Raw genomic sequence first — 20,225 nt, 5'->3', positions numbered from 1 at the left:
GGCCCGTCTGGAACCAGCAACGATGCCACGATCAAAAATGCTTAAATCACCTTTCTTTCCCATTCTGACATTCAGTTTGGCGGTCAGGAGATTGTCTTGACCAGGACCACACCCCTAAATGCATTGAAGCAACTGATTGTTTCATTAGATAATTGCATTAATGAGAAATTGAACAGGTGTCCCTAATAATCCTTTAGTTTGAGTTTAAACTCGCAATTGAGAGGAAAAAAAGTAAAATTCTGAGATAAAAAGTCGCAATTACATTTATATTAATAAATGTGTGTGTTCGCTTCATTTCACAGCTGAATCGTTTGTAAACAAGTCTCAAGTCCTGGATTTGCAGACACAATGTCGTGCCTTCTATATTGGATCCGACAGGAATGGTGCAACAAACGTATGTCAGTAAAACGTCTTTTTTATATGTAGGCCTAATAGTAGTCCCGGGTTGTGTGTTTTCTAGACGGGCTACTAAAACGTACGCCTGTCGGCAGAAATTCTTCCTTCATCTGGGCGCGCGTGTGTGTATGTGTCCGCGCTTATATCGACCAGGCCATCTAATACAGAAATAATATTCCAATCAATCGAGAGTGGATGAGAAATAAATAATTGGGTTTGTTTGATAAAGACGTTTACGAACCCTGTGGTCGAGAGAATCTTTGCAGTTGCCGCTTTAATAATCTCTCCCTCATGTGAACTGACAGGGGCTAGATATGACAGCGGAGCTGAAGCTCATTAAATATGCATATCTTTTTCAATCCTAGCTGTCGGAGTTTACTTACAAGTCTCCCATCAAAACCCAGCGTTCAGAAAAGAGCCTTGAAACCAGTGTAGAAAATAGCCTATAACTTTTTAGATACAATGTTTTTGAATGTAAAAACCCCACTAACATCATTAGCTGACCTCAGACAACAGTATAAAATAAGAAAAAAAAAACAGTTAATAATGCCTTTAAATAAATAAATAAATAAATAAATAAATAAATAAATAAATAAATAAATAAATAATAAATCCTGAAGAAAAAAAAATATTGTGGCCATGAAAAAAAAATGTGTAACCCCTAATTTACTAATACACCATGTTCCCTTGATTTAGTAAAATTAAATGAAATTGTCAAACAAAATGAGGGAACAAATTAGTTCAAAGTGGCCATGATGTACTAAAACAAGGGAACAAATTAATAAAGAGTTAGGAACAAATTCTTAATACATGGCCACAATATATAGTTTTGGTTGTTTGTCATGTGCAGGGATCCATGCTTTTTAAAAGTACATGCTTCCGTTGTATTTTTATTTATTTTTTTCTCTAGGGCTAGGCGTCCACATGAAGAGATAAACAAAAGGAACAATGAGCTGAAAGAAGCGTCAGCAATGCACTAAAACAGGCCTTTTGCATCCAGCATCTGAACATTGTGTTTAGGTTAGCGTTAGCTGATGATGCTTCTTTTCAAATATTCTCTTCTTTGTGCCGTTCATCCAGCTTTCCCAGCAGAATGTTCTGCTTGAGTTTCTTCCTTACTGCAGCTGTAATGACTGATGCTACTTATTTCAGTGGAAAATTTGGAGTCAGTAATAATTTATTCTGTTGAACAGCACTTAAATCTTGCTCATCCAAGCACGACGATGCAACTTAAACAAGCTGAAGCGAGTCCACCTCGGGGAGGGGAGGGGACAGTATCGCTTATGGCGAGCCAGCCTTTGATATGGCCTTGGTGATGGTTTCGAGGCCTGGTGGAGGGCCGAGCTGACGGCACGCAGTGCTTTCTCACACCCCAGGGCCTCCGGGGGCCTCTCTGGCCCACAGCTCTTGGCAGGCGCACTGGCTCCAGCGGTGGTGTCTCCTTGTGACGCTGTCTGTAGTGCGTCCAGAGCTGGAGCTGTGCTCTGTCAGGGAGAAGAGCTGCTGCAGTTTGATGAGAGGCAGAGAACGAGGCAGCCGAGGTTGTGTGTGTGTGTGTGTGTGTGTGTGTGTGTGGGAGGCTGGGGATTTGCAGGCAGCAGGGACTCTCACACATATCAAACACTTATTTTGTATACTGTGGCATAGGCATGCAAAAAGTACAATTTTGGACAGTTAAGAAACACAGGCAAATGTCTGAATGTCTTTGCATTACATAAACTTCACTTGATTTGATATGTAGTTATGTAAAAGTAACAACACTGGCATATTTTCTCAAACAAAACATTTCACTAAATAAAAATGAGTTATATAAATAAAAAAATACTTATATAAATATATCACTAAATAAAATCACTATATATATATATATATATATATATATATATATATATATATATATATATATATATATATATATATATATATATGCCCAAATTGTACTAAGGGGCCTACAGTGGGCCAAGAAAACATCCCCCACACCATTACACCACCACCAGCAGCCTGCACAGTGGTAACAAGGCATGATGGATCCATGTTCTCATTCTGTTTATGCCAAATTCTGACTCTACCATCTAAATCTCTCAACAGAAATCGAGACTCATCAGACCAGGCAACATTTTTCCAGTCTTCAACTGTCCAATTTTGGTGAGCTTGTGTAAATTGTAGCCTCTTTTTCCTATTTGTAGTGGGGATGAGTGGTACCCGGTGGGGTCTTCTGCTGTTGTAGCCCATCCGCCTCAAGGTTGTGCGTGTTGTGGTTTCACAATTTTTTTGCTGCATTTGTTATTTCAGTCAAAGTTGCTCTTCTATCTGCTTGAATCAGTCAGCCCATTCTCCTCTGACCTTGAGCATCAACAAGGCATTTTCGCCCACAGGACTGCTGCATACTGGATGTTTTTCCCTTTTCACACCATTCTTTGTAAACCCTAGAAATGGTTGTGGGTGAACATCCCAGTAACTGAGCAGATTGTGAAATACTCAGACCGGCCCGTCAACAACCATACCACGCTCAAAATTGCTTAAATCACATTTCTTGATGACATTCCAACATGACCATGACTTTGCGTAAACATACATGCCACTTTCTAAAGCCAAGTGACGTGTTATCTGTTCGCATTTTGAGCGTGTATGTCTACGCCTAAACGAACCATCATCTCCGCGTGTATGTCTACGCCTAAACGAACCATCATCTCCGCCTGTACGTCTATGCCTAAACGAACCATCATCTCCACGTGCATGTCTACGCCTAAACGAACCATCATCTCCGCGTGTACGTCTACGCCTAAACGACCCATCATCTCCGCGTGTATGTCTACGCCTAAACGACCCATCATCTCCGCGTGTATGTCTACGCCTAAACGAACCATCATCTCCGCCTGTACGTCTATGCCTAAACGAACCATCATCTCCGCGTGTATGTCTATGCCTAAACGAACCATCATCTCCGCCTGTATGTCTATGCCTAAACGAACCATCATCTCCTCTTGTATGTCTACACCTAAACGACCCATCATCTCCGCGTGTATGTCTACGCCTAAACGAACCATCATCTCCGCGTGTATGTCTACGCCTAAACGAACCATCATCTCCGCGTGTATGTCTACGCCTAAACGAACCATCATCTCCGCCTGTACGTCTATGCCTAAACGAACCATCATCTCCACGTGCATGTCTACGCCTAAACGAACCATCATCTCCGCGTGTATGTCTACGCCTAAACGACCCATCATCTCCGCGTGTATGTCTACGCCTAAACGACCCATCATCTCCGCGTGTATGTCTACGCCTAAACGAACCATCATCTCCGCCTGTACGTCTATGCCTAAACGAACCATCATCTCCGCGTGTATGTCTATGCCTAAACGAACCATCATCTCCGCCTGTATGTCTATGCCTAAACGAACCATCATCTCCGCGTGTATGTCTACGCCTAAACGAACCATCATCTCCGCCTGTATGTCTACGCCTAAACGAATCATCATCTCCGCCTGTATGTCTACGCCTAAACGAACCATCATCTCCGCCTGTATGTCTACGCCTAAACAAACCATCATCTCCGCCTGTATGTACATTTACATTTACATTTACATTTATGCATTTAGCAGACGCTTTTATCCAAAGCGACTTACAGCTCAGGAGAACAGGAAGCGATCCGTCAAGAAGAGGCAACGAAACACAAAAAGTGCCCTAGATACTAAGATTTGTACACTGCTCAGAGTAGCAAAGACCAGAAAAGGAAAGAAGAAAGGAGAAATAGAGGGGGAATTTTTTTTTTTTTTTTAATGTAAGATTAAGTGCTCATGGAAGAGATGAGTTTTTACCTGTCTTTTGAACGAAGTGAGTGATTCTGTTGTGCGTATAGAGAACGGAAGATCGTTCCACCAACCCGGAACAATGAAAGAAAAAGTTCGAGAGAGGGATTTCATGCCTCTCTGTGATGGTACCACAAGCCTTCGCTCATTAGCTGAGCGAAGGCTTCTCGTGGGTGTGTAGACACGTAGGAGTGAGTCGAAGTATGCGGGTGCTGTGCTTGTGGAAGATCCATAAGCAAGAGTCAGGGCTTTGAATTTGATCCGGGCAGCGAGTGGTAGCCAATGCAGAGAGATGAATAGAGGTGTGACATGAGCCCTTTTGGGCTCATTGAATACAAGACGTGCTGCAGCGTTCTGGATCATTTGCAGCGGTTTGATTGCACAAGATGGAAGTCCAGCCAGAAGCGCATTGCAATAGTCAAGTCTAGAAATGACCAGGGCTTGGACAAGAAGCTGTGTTGCATGCTCCGTAAGGAACGGTCTGATTTTCCTGATGTTGTGCAATGCAAACCTGCATGACCGAGCTGTCTTCGAGATGTGGTCTTTGAAGGACAGCTGGTCATCAAAGATTACTCCAAGATTTCTTGGAGTATGTCTACGCCTAAACGAACCATCATCTCCGCCTGTATGTCTACGCCTAAACAAACCATCATCTCCGCCTGTATGTCTACGCCTAAACGAACCATCATCTCCGCCTGTATGTCTACGCCTAAACAAACCATCATCTCCGCCTGCATGTCTACGCCTAAACGAACCATCATCTCCGCGTGTATGTCTACGCCTAAACGAACCATCACCTCCGCGTGTATGTCTACGCCTAAACGAACCATCATCTCCGCGTGTATGTCTATGCCTAAATGACCCATCATCTCTGTGTGTATGTCTACGCCTAAACGAACCATCATCTCCTCTTGTATGTCTACGCCTAAACGACCCATCATCTCCGCGTGTATGTCTACGCCTAAACGACCCATCATCTCCTCTTGTATGTCTACGCCTAAACGACCCATCATCTCCGCGTGTATGTCTACGCCTAAACGAACCATCATCTCCGCGTGTATGTCTACGCCTAAACGAACCATCATCTCCGCGTGTATGTCTACGCCTAAACGAACCATCATCTCCGCGTGTATGTCTACGCCTAAACGAACCATCATCTCCGCGTGTATGTCTACGCCTAAACGACCCATCATCTCCGCGTGTATGTGTACACCTAAACGACCCATCATCTCCGCGCGTATGTCTACGCCTAAACGAACCATCATCTCCGCGTGTATGTCTACGCCTAAACGAACCATCATCTCCGCCTGTATGTCTACACCTAAACGAACCATCATCTCTGAGTGTATGTGTACACCGTGTGATTCCGCCAACCTGATATCACAGAATTAATATTTATAGCCTAATTTTATATTTTAGAGTGACTAACTCCACAAATACCCTAAACCTACCTACTTTTAACAATATAAAACAAGTAACAGGCAAATAAATGTACAATCACATGTATTTATTGCACAAACTGACCAAAAAACAGTATAAAGTATTAACTCATGTTGCATTCCAAGTCCTCTGAAGTCATACGCTATCTTCATGTGAAGAACAGAGTTGATCTTAATGTTTTAATCGTTGAAATGATGATCGTGCCCCTTTGTGAACAGAACACACACACACACTTGTTAATATTTCTGATTCAAATGATCATATAAACGACAAGTTTAGAATGACGCGATCGGTCACGAGACACACGACAGCCAATGGCATTATACTGAATAATTATATTCTGAATAAATTGTGCCTGCAGTCATATCTGCCTGTTATATCCTGTTTTGTATAATACACAAATGGGCAGATTTAGGGAAGAGTTTGAGTTACACCTTCAAAATGTGTCTGAATATGTGTGTGTACCTTGTGTGTGTGTCAATGTAACGGCATTTTTCCTAATAATACTTTAGGTGAGTGAGTGTGTTTGTGTGTGTGTGTGTGTGTGTGTGTGTGTGTGTGTGTGTGTGTGTGTGTGTGTGTGTGTGTGTGTGTGTGTATTATATATATTGTGTAGACTAAGCAGGTATATATTTTATATTGCAGGTATATATTAAATGGTATATAAGAAGGTATATATTGTCTATGTTATGAATTGTATGTATTTACATTATGAAATGTATGTATTTATTTTTCAAAATTGCATTTAATTGTGAAATGATGTTTTGGCTAGTATTCAGCAGAATGCATTAGCATTATCTTCGCTAATCATTTAAATAATATCTGCACAGTCCATTGCTGCCATTTTTGACTTTTTGATCCATGCCGCTTGAGCTTTGCCCTTCTCATTTGTTTTTGCCAGCTTTCCGACCATCCGCCCAGCATGTCTTCCACCTCTCCTGTCCGCTCTCATCTCCATTCCAAGCACACGCGGTGTGAGGCTGCAGCGCGTGAAGGCAAGGACAGAGACCGTGGCTGCATGAGGACTAACCTCACTCATTCATATTCACCCTCATCTAGCGGGGGCCGCACACAGATTTTAATCAAGCCCCAGCCGTGTGTGAGAGGTGCTTTTAGTGCCACGGCCAAGCAGTGGGCAGAATTAGCATTTAAGAGTACATTAGCCATGCTGAATTTCCAACCTCATTACCGCAGGACTGGACATGTTCCTGCTTTCCTGCAATATGTGGAAATATTCCCGGCGTCTACTAGGATAAGCTTGGGACGTGTGCATATTCATCCTGGTACTTAATCTTAATACCAATTAGTGAATCAACTCACTATCCGTTAAATGAAATAGATATCGGGTGTGTAAGTAGTCTACATTAAACCGGACTGTGGTATAAGAGACATGGAAAGGGCAGTAATTATTCACTTATACCGTCCTCTTCAAAAGTCTAACACACCTACATTTGCATTTCATACATAAATAAAAGTATCTGTTCCAGTATTGCCAGTTACTGACGGAAGCCGTTTGAATAAAACATGAGTAAAATTACATTTTCGAACTCAGACTGAAAGTAGGCTAATACATATTTTGTCCGAACATCTGCAAACCGTGAATTATTTCTTCTTAACTAGCTCAGCTACACTGTAAAAACCTTTTCTTTTTCGCGAAATTTTTTTTCTGTTGAATTATTGAGGTACATTTTCTTAGCATTTCAGAAACACTGTAATGATGATGTAAACCCTCCATGTGAAGTTTTGACCCTTCAATTGCCTGTGTCATACCCAGGTCATTATACACATTTGAGTCCCCATATGTCACAAAAACATCCCCCCCCCCCCACACACACACACATATATATATATATATATATATATATATATATATATATATATATATATATATATATATATATATATATATATATATATATATATATATATTTTTTTTTTTTTTTTTTTTTTTTTTTACAATTATTGAATCTGATGACTTGATATGTAAAAGTCTTCTATATTCCCCAATGTGGCCATGTCTGATACACAATGATATGATGTTTCACTCTGCGGGCATAAAACAAAAGAACACACAAGTGTAAAAAATAGCTAATGCTTCCTGGCTAGCCATCTAGGTTATTTTATAAATATAAAGTCCAAATATTTGTATTGAGTTCTGGTATGGTTTCTAGAACGTTTCAATCATTTAGAGTGGTTTAACGGAAACCAAGATGTTGTAAAAATGTTTCGTTTTAAATCCCACTGAATTGTTTGGCTTACGTTGAGGAGGTCCATCTGTGTGCTCAGTGTGGGACTCTGTGAATATGTCACTTCAACGACAAGTGACAGAAACCCAATAGAAGTAAAAATTAATTTATTTGAGCTGATGTTTTTTAAATTGTGCCCTGTCGACTTTGAGAAGGGCATCTCATGTTAAAGCCATTTTGATGTACAGCCTTGATATCCAGCATTCTTCCAAAGTGACCCGCACATTAGTCACAGCTATCCAAGCGGAAATGAGCCCAATCTTTGGAAGTTGGCTGACGTTGCGAGCCCAAAGCCAAGGGTGACAGTTATGAGGGTGGGTGCCATCCATCTTTGGGCTGAGGTTATGTCGGGCACTGGTGAAGGGGCTTGTGGGATCTGTCTCCTGTGCGTCTGGGGGCGCTGCTGTTGGACCAGAGGGCAGCGGAACAGCCAGGTCCAGATGGCAGTCAGCCTTCACACCCACATGCTTTAGCCTGGCAACCCCAGCCCTGCATGCCATGACTGCGCCCTGTGAATGCCAGCTGTCAGGCCAGGCATGCCGTCTAGCTCTCGACTTCCTAGACCAGAAGCAGCTTATTGGCAGAAACGACATATCCTCCAAGTCTATAAATGAAATAAAACTAAGAAAGCAATGTAATGCTACACCTTTATAATGCCAATAACATATAATCAAATTAGAGCTTTAGTGAAATTATGATCTTTTTGCATGCAAACGCAAAATCTGTGTGAAATCTTATACTATAAATATTACATATTTTGTTGATCCTGGAACAACAATCCTGTCTGAAAATTGGGTCATAACCCTATCCCTGCCCCTAAACCTAACAAAACCCATAACGTCTCCCTAAAATCAGAGAGAAATGATAACACTGATAACACTGATGTAGAGTACAGCTTACTCTGGTTATAAACCTAAACCTGACAGAAACTGTCAACTTGTTGATTGGAATAGTGTTCCAGGGACATATTGCACTCTGTTTTTTGAATATGAAGTGTATTGTACCTTCAATCGGCTGTTGTTTGGTCTACCCAAAGCTGACAACAGAACTGAGCGTTTTTGACACATAGAGAAGTGGTGTGAGTATGAAGGTGTCACAGGGGCAAGTGGTGACAAATCATGGCAAATTGGCGTGAAGGCTCCTGCTGTGTATTCACCATGCCCACATCCATCCATCCATCCATCCATGCATCCATCTGTAAAGTGAAATGTCTGTTATATAAAATTATGCACTGATAACAAAATGAAAAACGCGTATTTCATTGTGTATGGCTGTGTGTTTTAAATGTATTTAACAACCACAGGCTGTCTGGAAAGACCCAATGCTTTGTTGAAGTAAAACAGGCAAACTTCTAATTTAATCCCAAATTTTTGATGAGTTTTTGTGTAATGGCATTTATGCACCAGCATTTATGATCATTTTCACTAAATGCTTTCATCAGGAGGTTCATGGCCCCTAGACTATTTAGTTTGAATATCCGAACATGCAACATATAAAAAAAGAAAAAGAAAAGAAAGGGGACTCTTTTAAACAAACAAACAAAATAAGAATTTTTTAATCAACACTTAAATGTGGATAAATGTAATAAAAAAAGCCAAATTGCCAAGTTTTCATCAAAGACAACATCCAGATGGGATTCAGAACAATGATCAAGACACAGATGGAGAAGATGGAATCCATCAACACCACTAATGCTTGCACAGTCCTTCATACCATGGTATGTCTGAATACTCGATTCTATTGCAAAAAAAAAAAGTTTAATGCATAGGTAGTCGCGCACACAGAAACATTCCTTATTTAATGTTGATGATGGCGTGATATTTGACATGTGCGTCAGCAATGCTTCTAGCACTTTAATATGCTTCTTCTTCACCTGTGTTTTGATCAGGAGATTCTGTACTAATTCAGAATATGTGTAATAGTGCCACCTACCGTATAAAAGAGAAAACACAGAAAGACTGTAAATTATGTCAGTGGCGGGGAAAGAGTTCATCTGCAAAAAAAAAATCATCTGCACTGTAAAGACCACAGCACTACAAGAACCCAGAGGATAAATCATCCATCAGCAGCAGGGCATAGACTGATCAGTTGAAGGGAGACGCTATCTTTCTACTACCGCCTGCAGGTGAACGGACTAGACAAAGACAAACCAGTCTATTCCTGTGTCCTAATGATGGGAGAGAAATCTAGTCACCCACCCCCACTGCTGCCTTTCCACACACACTAACCCCTAACACAGACAATGCAGGTAGTGTCCGCTGTTTTGTTATGCAAACTCATTTTCAAACAGGATTAGGAGCCCACCACACAAATTCAAACCCTGCACACACACACACATTTACACATAAACATCACACATAAACAATATGAATAGCCTTGATTGTGCATAGCTCTTGGAGAACGACTGCAGAGGAGACAGACATTTGTCTCAACATCAATAAAAGGACAATGTTGTAGAGTAAATGTGGTGCACCGCAACTGGTGCTCCGCGCTGTTTTCTCTCACAGTGATTGAGTGCTACACCACAAACACAGAGTTCTAGTACCACGGTAATGGCTATAATGCACTCCAGTGGGCATTAAGGTTTGAGGTTTTTCCTCAGTACCACAAGCCGGCTTTGCCAGGGCCAGCTCCATTCACAAGTGACATCCGTAAACTCTTTCAGAGAACAGGGCAAATAGCATGACAGATTTAATAGCTTTTAGATCAATTCTTGCAGGGAACTAAACAAAGTGAACAGCTCGATGTCCATGTGCTAGGAGTCAACCAATACACATCACACAAGCACAGCCAAAAATCAATGGCTGGAACCGAACAACACTTCATTGTGCAGTTTAGACCTCAGAGCTTTTGAAACTCTCAGTTAGAATGAAATCATCCAACTAGTTTGAAATTCATTATGCAAGTTATTCATCACTACTCTTCTAACACCATGTCTACTATGGATATTCAGCCAAGCCATTATTAGTAGCCAATCACTGAAGTTTCGTAGGCACCTGTTGTATCCATTGCCGTTCCTATTATTATTAGGGGCCAAGCACCGATGGTGGGTAGGCAACAAATAAACCGTTAGCATTCCTATGATTATTATTCTTCTTCCGCCATTGGAGTCTATGGCAGCCCATAGAACAGCTTGAAGGAAAGTTGTTAAATTTGGCACATTGATAGAGGTCAATACCAATAGTAATTGCCCCAAATTTAGAGTCTACAACTCCTTCCCTCTAGCGCCAACACCTGTCCAAAATTCCATTCATACTTATTCTAATAACTTTTGAACCATAATGGCTAGAAACAAAATTATGTTTTCCTTTGATTCCTTGGCTCAAGCCGATCTGATTGGAGTGCTTCTCCATTATGTAAATTTTCCCACCATTTTGAATTTTCCAAAAAAACAACTTTTTCGAACTAAAATTTAAACAGAACATCATCAGACCATCCTGACAAAAAGTTATGGAATACAAAGTGGTCTCATTAGATTCGGGACGTCATGCACAGTCGACTGATATTCAATTTTACGATATCGACCATTTTCAATTATGTCTAAAAATGCTGTATTTTATGAACACATAAACGGATAGTTACTTAACTCGGTATGGGTCAACACCGCGATACCCTAAAGGTGCCTGAGAAGCTTCGAAACAGTGCCATCTAGTGGATTTTTTTTTCAAATGCTTTTTAAATTTGGGTGGGGTTTACTTATTTTAATAGGAGTAACTTTTTTGTCTCCTGAATGTGTGCCGATTCCATCGATTCCAGACTTACAGCATATGGTTTGTGCAGCAAGGTATTTTATCTTTAAAAAACATTCGCTGATATCGCCGAAACTGCTAGTCCGATTGAGACAAAACCAGTGTCAAAGGTTTGAAAACATGGATTGATAGCTACGTATATGTAAATGCCCAGATGTCAAAATATTGATAGTAAAAGGAAGAAAAATCTGATCAAAATCGGGTGTCTGTTATTTTTTTCATATAAATGTCTATAACTCCAAATCGAAATGAGATATTTTTACCACAGTTGACACATACATGCACAGGCTCACTCCGAGGACACATTATTTTTTTGTTTAGGATTTTGCCTCTTGGTGGCACTATAATAGATCACAATATGAAATTCACATATACTACTATGCATTTTTCAGCCTTTTTGCTTACAATCACAATCATCTTAAAAATGTGTTTAATTGATCATTGCTGCCGTTGATCTGACACTCCCAGCCATTTTGGCATATCTTGTCCACACCACTTAACCACACCAATATTGGAGTCTCTAACTCAATCCCTCTAGCGCCACTAACTGTCTAAATTAGCCCTTAAGTTTATGTTCAGAACATTTGAACCGTAAGGGCTAGAAACTAAAATGTATTTTCCTCTAATTCCATTGCTCAAGACGTTTCGATTGCATTTCTCCTCCACTCTGATTTTCACAAAAAAATAACTACATCATCCTCGGACCATGTCAACAAAAACTTATGGAATTCAAGTTTATTTGCCAAACTGTTCTCAAAAAATCCGCAAACAAAATTATTATGAGGCAGTATCCCTGCAACGCTTTATCGTATTTGTCAAACTTGGTGTGTATGACAACCATGACCTGAGACTACCTGCACATTTTCAAACACAGTGCCACCTAGTGCTCAGGAGATATGAAAAAATCACATTTTTGCGTATACGCTTAAACTCCGGAACCATTATTTTGGGATTTCTGCCTGGATTTGGCCTACCCAAATTGAAAAGCTTCCCATACACACATAAAGTGGTCTAAGTTCGAAATGTTGGTGTCATTTTACAGGAAACCCTTTGAAGTTACATAAAACACTGCTTAAAGTGATAAACATGTAAGTATATGTTGTCTAAGTAAGGGATAATGTACACCCAGCCGGTTGTTATCGCAGAATAAACCCCGACAGAGTGATCAGGACCCCGACGCGAAGCGGAGCATCACTCTGAAGGGGTTTATTCTGCGATAAAAACCGGCTGGGTGTACATTATCCCGCTTATTACACGGCTACTAGTCTCAAATAAATAATTATTAGACACAAAATATTGTCTCGAGATTAAATATTTAGATTAAATATATAGCTCTTACGCAAAGCTTCCGCGAAGGAAAACATTTCCAACCTGCTTTAAGACTTTATCTATTGCTGAAGATTTGCCATATGCCCTATTGCCCTTGCTAAATGTTGAAAATGAATGCTGAAAGGGTTAGTTCACCCAAAAATGAAACCAAGTCTATGATTTACTCACCCTCAAGTTTTCGTAGGTGTATATGACATTCTTCTTTCAAACAAATACAATCGGAGTTATATTTAAAAAGTCCAGGCTAACGTTAATCCCAGCAGTAGTTGTAGTTGTGTTTGAAGTCCATAAAAATGCAGCTGTCCATCAAATAACGTGCTCCACACGACTCTGATGGGTTAATCGAGCCTTCTGATTTGAATCGATGCGTTGTGTAAGAAAAAGATCTATATTAAAAACGTTATAAAGGAAACCTGCCTTGAAGTCTTCCATTGTAACCCACGGCTGTTTAAGCCACAAGATGGCGCCAGCGTTAAGCATAGAAGTAGTACCGGTCAAGATAACTCGTAGTACCCGTATGAGCGGGTGTTATCTGGAAATAACGTACCGCTGGAATGCGCGATTGACCAATCAGAATCAAGTATTTCACAGAGCTGTGTAATAAGCTGTAATAACCCCTCCCAAAAGTAGGCGCTTTTTGAATTTTTTTTCTTTTTATAAATTCATTTTTGAAAGTGTGTTACTCAGGCCCTGTGAGGTCTAGGAAACAGACAGTTTTGGCTGTTTCCTGGCCTGACAAGCCAGACCCACATCAAGATGTTTGGTCTGGAAACTCACCATTGACAGCTCAATCCGAGGGGCGGATAAACGGTTGTCTTTCAAACTCCCTCTGCCCGCGATTGGATAGCGCTACAACCAACCAGAGCAACGAAGGTGAAGCAGAGCTTGTTGACTGATTAAACATTCGCCGTATCCGGTCGGCTAAACTCCGAACACATCTTCCCTTTTTAAGAATGACTTCAGTGCCGTTCTTTGTTCTTTTCTCAGAGAAAAGCTTAACTCCAAGTCTTCCAGAATCGCAGTCAAAGCTGATTCGACAGACCGCCGCCGTTCGCCAGTTTCTGTGTTTACTAGAAGCACGCAAACGCAACTCGGCTGTCATTATGGCCCCGCCCGCCGACTCTATACACGATGTGATTGGCCCGTCCAGAGTAAGAGGAATACAGCTCAGAAGGGTATTGAGAGTTTCTAGATGACACTTGCGGGCAGATTAAATTTGCTGCCGCTAGGGTGCGTCTAGATTTCTAGGCTAGCTGTTTCCACTAAATTACAGAAAATATTGGAAAAAAGAAGTTTATCTGTGTCATGTTGTATGCAAGATTTATTAAAATGGATCTAAAGGAATGACCCCCCCCCCTTTCCCCCTCCATCTACCCTGCTACCCCCCTCCCCACCACCACCACCACCCCTCCGCCCACCATATACAGTGATATAAATGCAATATTCCAGTGTCATTAAATTATTATTTAATGCTGGAATTATATATTATATATGCTGGAAACAGCCCAAACTCTCTGCAGGGTGCTAGAGCACACAGGGTAACAGAGTTACACACTTTCAAATATGAATTTATTTAAAAAAAAAAAAAAAAGTGCCCTTATTTTTTGGGGGGGTTCTAGCAGCTTAGACAACCTATACTTACACGTTTCTCACTTTTAGCAGTGTTTTATGTAACTTCAAAGGGTTTCCTGTAAAATGACACCAACATTTTGAACTTAGACCACTGTATGTGTGTATGGGAGGCTTTTCAATTTGGGTAGGCCAAATCCAGGCGGAAATGGTACCAGAGTAATATAGTGTAAATTACTTTGTCTAAAACAAATGCCAAAGTAATGCATATCTTCAGAAATTAGAGACTCTAAGCTTTCAAATGGTACCATGACATCATAACTCCTCCACAGACATTTCAAATTGAAAGCATATACATGACAATGTCATTCTCGACCCTGTACAGGGTGTCACGGTTCATGAATTCACTGTCTCATTCTGTCTGTGTTGTGTGGTATTGTTGAAGGCGTGGTCACTGATTACTCATCACTGATCACTCTCACCTGCTGCACCTCATTACCAGGCCCATATATTCCTGTGTCTCACTCAGTCTTGTGTCAGATCGTTACAGTAGCTGTGTCTCATTTCGTTAAATTTCGAAGGCTGCGTCCTCCGGAGGACACGTCCTGTGTAGGATGCAGTATACGGAGTGTCCTCAATCAGACTTAAACGAGATGTCCTTCGTAGGACACACAGGCAGGAAGTATCACGTTGCTATGCCAACAAGTTCAGCCTAGTTGCGCTCTCATGCCAGTTATATGAATGAAAATTATTTATAACTTGAAAATGACTATGAAATGTTTCTTGTCTTGACAGCAATGTACTGTTCTACACGTTTAAAATGCACTAAACAGTTGTAATCCTGTTTACCACAACTATCTGTTTGAGGTAATAGAGCTTAAAAAAAACAACAAAAAAAATCTTGAACTACTTAATTTAAACACCACACATACGCTCGCATGTATATCTGGCGGTGGAGCCGTTTTTTCATATAATATTTAAAAAAATATGACAGTTGTTAACGGAGACACAAAGAATTGTGGGTTATCTCTAGCCGTGAAGGATACACCTCATGCACACTCCGGATTCCTGTGAAAGAAGGACGCATTTGGAGGTCTCATTTGGAGAGTCCTAGTCACTTTTTAGAAATGAGACGGCCTTATGACGTATGAACCCTTCGAATGCGACCTCCGGAGGACGCAGCCTTCTGAAATGAGACACAGCTATCGTGTCCTGGTGTTCCTGGCTGTCGTGGTCTTTGCGGGGATTGCTTCGCTCCGGTTCCGGTTCCGGTTCCGGTTCCAGTTCCAGTTCCAGCCGACCGCGTCTGCCCGATTGCCTGCCTGCTTCACGAGCTTCTCAGTGCCCAGCGACACTTCTATGGACTCTGCTGTTATCAGCCTTGTGACTTTCTGATCTATATTCTGGTTTCTTGAGAGAATAAACTTTTATCTTATTCGTAACTGGATCCTCTGTTCTTTCTCCTAGCGCATACAACACAGGGTCCACGGAGTTTAAGTGGTTATAAATTATTTATTAGGGTTAGGTAAAATCATACTTTTTGATATTAATCAAAACGGTATTTTTGACATAGACTATATAATCAGATTGTAGCAGTTTCAGGATCAGCACACTTACACACACAACTACAGTGTCAGGAATGGGTTGGAATGGGAATGGAAAACAACCAGACTTTCCATAACTACTTGATTTTGTCTGTGGGGAATTGATTGGATGGTTGTGGTTTGCTATTGGTGGATCTCATGGGTTGCCGTGCCCTCGTCATCAGAGAAAAGACTTCACTGCAAGAAGGAGGGGAAGATATTCGGATTCAAGATTTGGAAGACACAAAAATGGAAAAATATGATATGCACAGATAAATAAATTATAATACATATTGTAAGTGTAATATCCATTTTGATTTCATGGTGACTTTAGCATTTGTTTGTTTGTTTGTTGTTGCTACAATTCATTGTTCATTTTGGTAAGTATGTAGTCATGCATTTTCAAATAATATTTTGCAAGACCCAACAAGGCAATTTTATTGATGGCAAGAGTAAATAACACCATGAAGCTATGCAAGGTTTGAGTTTCAAAATTATTCACAGCCATTTTAAACATAGAATTAAATAGTTTACCAATCATTTCTGTCTCTTTGAGCCTAAGCATGGCTTCGCATCCATAATGCAAAAGAGCCGCCCCACCTCCCTGACCAGAAGCCTCTTTGAATTCGAACTCGACACTCTATCCCCACAGCTAATTCCAGCGAGACGCCGGACGGCATCGGCGCTTAATGAGAGATGGCATTTCAAAGGCATTAATTGAGAGCGCTGGTGGAGTGATCCGACAGCAACCTGCTTTCAGATTGTGTTGAGGCTTTGTGTTGATTCAGAGGGAGCCCATCTTTTGATTTAATGCCACCCTCAGGGCAGACGTGTAAACTTGCTGTTTCTCGTTGAGAAGATCTGGCACGATTAATCACGGGAGGTCGTCCAAGTGTTATTTACTGTAGGATAAAGAAAAACTCTGGAATTTGACAACATAACTGTTTGATAGAATATAAAATGAAAAGTATTCCATAATTTACTCATCCTCACGTCAAATGTTTCTTTCTTCCTTCTGTGGAATGCAAAAGCATGCATTTTGAATAATTACTGCTTGCACAGTTTTTCCATACAATGACATAAATGGGGGCTGGAGCTTTCAAGCTTCCTAAACAGTGCAAAACCATTTTTTCAAATGCAAATGTTGGTCTTTGTCTAAAACTAATCTGTCATATGGCTTCAGAAGATTTGTAATATTGCACAAATTTTATAAATAGCATGGAAAAAAGCAACCAGAACATTCTTCAAAATATCTCAGTTTGGCTTCCAAAGAAGAAAGTTAGTTGTGGTGCACGGCATCATTAACAAAAAATACAAAACACCATCATGGTGACACATAACACAAAAATAATGTAATAAGCATTCCCGCTGCATCGAAACGCTGTGAGAATGCCTCTGCGTGATTGCATCATGAAGCGCGTGTCTAATCAGTCCAATCGGAAGACGGAACATCATAGGCGGGTGACGTCATAGACCCGGAAACTATAAAGCACCCGCGAACACAAACAGAAACCAGCTTCAGTGCCTTCAGTAGCGATTTGTGTGAATCTGTATGTCAAAATTTGGTGTTTTGTCTGTCTTTAGTGAATGCTAGGCAGGCATTTTCCACCTTTGTTCTATATTAAGAGAAACATAAAGAGAAAAAGAAAGATATGGCGAGCAAAGAACAACAATTCACTAGATGTGTTCATCCCTGCCCTCGCTTCATCACGGGTGGGGATACACATTCTATGTGCGTAGCTTGTTTGGGAGTGCAGGGGGCTGCTTATGAGCATTGTGAGCGGCTTCCATTATGAATGCTGCGCTCCTGCCGGGCACTCTTCGAGGATGGTGCCTCGGCTCACCTTCCCCGCAGCTCGGGTCCGCTGCTGCTGAGACAGAGCGGTGACTTCAGTCGTGGAGTTCCCAGATGGATCTCACAGAGGGGTTTGAGACGGGCCAAGCCTTATCTCAGCCTTCACCTGTGAGATCCAGTGCCTCGTCTCGGGGTTCGGAAGCCCGTCCTGCGGTTTCTTCCCCCCCGGGCGGGGCACCGGTGCTCCAACTATCCAGGGCCGGGTTTCCCAATAACGATGTATCTTAGCTATAAAGAGCGCGTTCTACGAGCGAAGTTACGATCACTCGCAGCAATTCCACGTGCGTTTCCCAAAAATGTACTTAACATGAATGCGCGAGAACGTGCTCTAAGTGCTACTTAAGAGTCGCTGTCCATTTGCGAAGTGCTGAAATATAACCTTATATGGAATCGATTCCTCTTAACGGTTCACCTAATAATTAAAAGCAACTGTTATATATATATATATATATATATACATATATATATATATATATATATATATATATATATATATATATATATATATATATATATATATATATATATATATATATATATATTATAAGCAAATAAGCAACTACCTACAGGCTGAGACAATGACAAAATTGCTGGGAAAAAAAGAAAGGAAAAAAAAGAAAATATACCTTTCAAAAAGACAAAATCAATATCCTTCTAGAGGAGGGGGAGTGGGAAAAGATATTATTTTCAACAGATTTAAAGGGCATCGTACAAACAAAGAGAAACAAAACATCTGGGAGGACATTGCTACCAAATTAAAAGTTATAAGTTAAATTATTAGTTAAAAGATTGGGTAAAGCGGTCTGCAAGAAATGGCAGGATTTTGCAAGCCTGACAAAAAGGAAGAGGGCACTGCAGAGGAATGTCCAATACATGGCTGGTTTTCGTGCACGTCAGCAAGTCATATAAGTTTATTTCTATTTTTCCCAGTTCCCTATATCGAGGGAACTTCGCACTGCGTCGAAACGACGATTTGGGGATTCTCCCTAAGCATGAACGCGTCTGAAGTATGAACGAATCTAGTCCAATCCTTATTGGTTCTACGCCATGACGTAGATGTGACGGCATACCCGGAAGCTATAAAGGGGAGCCCGGCGCATTGTAGCGTCAGTTATCGCTCTTCAGCATAACGCTCTGTGTGTGTTTGAACATTGTCTGTCTATTTATTGTTGTCTGTCCAAAGAAAATATATATATTCAGTAAAAGAGACCTAGTATTCGATATAGATAAATATAAAGAGAAAATGTCGAATACCGAGTTCAAGAGGTGCGTGCATCCGTGTCCCCACTACATCTCGGGAACGGACACGCACTCTCTATGTGTTCAGTGCCTGGGCGTTCAGCATGCTCAGGCGGCTCTCGAGGGAGCCGCCTGCGGTCATTGCGAGCTGCTGACGCTCAGGGTGCTGAGGGCTCGGTTGGCCATCTTTGATGAGGACGGCCAACCACGCGAGCCCCGTAGTTCTGGGCCTGCGTCCGCCGAGGCGGCACGGCGTCGCAGATCATGGGGCTCGCAGCTGGACTTATCAGCGGAGATTGAGACTGCCGAGGCACTTTCTCAATCTTCCTCTGATAGTTCAGAGGTTCTTCCACCTCGTGCGGAAGCCCGCGAAGCGGCTTCTACCCCCGGGGTGGAGAACCCGATGTTGATCCTCTCCGGATCCGCCCAAGAGGAGCTTATCGAGGTGCTGACTCGTGCCGTGGCCAAGTTAAATATCGATTGGCCACAAGAGAGACAGGAAGTCCAGCCATCCAGCAGGCTGGATGATCGGTTTCTCTCGCGCCGGGCTCAGTTACCTCGCCGGGGCTTGCCATTTTTTCCAGATCTGCACGACGAGTTGTGCAGGTCCTGGAATAGACCATACTCCGTGCGCATATCCAACCCCCCTGTATTAGACTATGCAAATGTTGTGGGTGCACGCGAGGCCAGCTAAGGGACGATGCCGTGGGTGGAAGATGCTCTCGTGAGCTATCTGTCACCCGAATCGGCATCACCCCTAAAAGCCCCGGTACTGCCCACCAAACCATGCAGGGACACATCGGCATTGGTGGGCAGGGCTTATATGGCGGCGGGTCGGGCTGGTAGCTCTCTGCACATGCTCTCTATCTTCCAGGCGTACCAGGCCGACCTTCTCAAAGAGTTAGACGAGGGAGAAGGTCCCTCTCCTGAGGACATTTTAGAGCTCAGGAAGGCCGCTGATCTGTCTCTCCGCATCACCAAGGAGACGGCCCGTGCCATCGGCCGCT

Source organism: Pseudorasbora parva, chromosome 14 (genome assembly GCF_024679245.1).
Source record: "Pseudorasbora parva isolate DD20220531a chromosome 14, ASM2467924v1, whole genome shotgun sequence".
Classification (NCBI taxonomy): domain Eukaryota; kingdom Metazoa; phylum Chordata; class Actinopteri; order Cypriniformes; family Gobionidae; genus Pseudorasbora; species Pseudorasbora parva.
The sequence above is the reverse complement of the archived record's forward strand: the minus strand, read 5'-3'. Positions refer to the sequence as shown.